A 1,143-nucleotide genomic window follows, 5' to 3' on the forward strand; every position below is an offset into this window, starting at 1 on the left:
GTGGAGCAGGTCAGCCAGTCTGGCTGAGAAGAGCCTCCTCCCTAGGGGAGAGAGGTGGAGGCCATCTCTTCCCAGCAGCTCGCTGCCTCTCTCGCCAAAGAGCGGGCTGTGGTCATGTAAGCCAAAGCCTTCCCGACGACACCAGCGCCTCAGTCTTTGGTTGACCACGTGGATCCTCCTCTCCCTCCTTGGCCCATAGCCTGAGACTGGGAGGATCGACGAGTATTCACCGTCACACGTTCTCTTTAGGTATTTCTGTTCTGTGTACACCAGGCACTGGCGCAAGTTCAGAATTCAAAATCCGATCTCCCTTTCAAACCAAATTCAGCTGTGCTGTGACCCAAGCTGTAGTTTGACTCAATATGACAAGAGGGAAGCTGCAATATTCAGCTCCAAATAAGAGCCTGGATTTATAAAACCCACTCTGAAACAGTTTAGATTAAATCTGTTTCTGACATACATTATATATGGAAGGATGACACAATGCACCCCATATCAATTTAAGAGCTCTTCCTAGTTCCCTGCACTCTTAAATGCTAGCACAAAAAACTATTAATTTTCCTCTCTGTCCATCATGCTTTCTGATGTGCTCATCCTGGCAGGTACAGTAACACTGCAGTCTTCCATACTGCAGAGCTTTTCCTATACCAGCTGCAACTGTATTTGCAGCTACATGTCAGGAAACAGAATGCATTTATGCAAGACCTCTTGGTCTTGGCACACAAGAAATACCTAAAGGAGACAGATGTTGAGAGTCAGGTCAACTTACTATTGCATGTATAGACATGAAAATAGTTGTTAAAAATCCAGCATATTTAGAAACTAGAAGAAAAAATAAACTTACAGCACCATCCTCTGACAAACATTTACCAGTGAGCTATATCCCTGAAGTCCTGGCTTGGGTGAGACCACCTGGGAATGTGGCTCTCCTCCATGTGCAAGGGGAAGGAGGTGGGGCTCCGATTTCTCCCTAAGAGCACTCCCCTCTTTCCTCTAGACCCTGTCCAGGGTGTGAAGTTCTTCACATGCAAATGTCCAGAAGAGGTAGGTTTAGGGTGAAACCAAGAGAGATCCTTCCCTAACCCCCATCCCCACCATGCTCTGCCAACCACATGGGCTAGTCCAAGTGGTGTAATATTCCTG

The sequence above is a fragment of the Alligator sinensis genome, unplaced genomic scaffold, assembly GCF_000455745.1.
Source record: "Alligator sinensis unplaced genomic scaffold, ASM45574v1 scaffold237_1, whole genome shotgun sequence".
NCBI lineage: Eukaryota > Metazoa > Chordata > Crocodylia > Alligatoridae > Alligator > Alligator sinensis.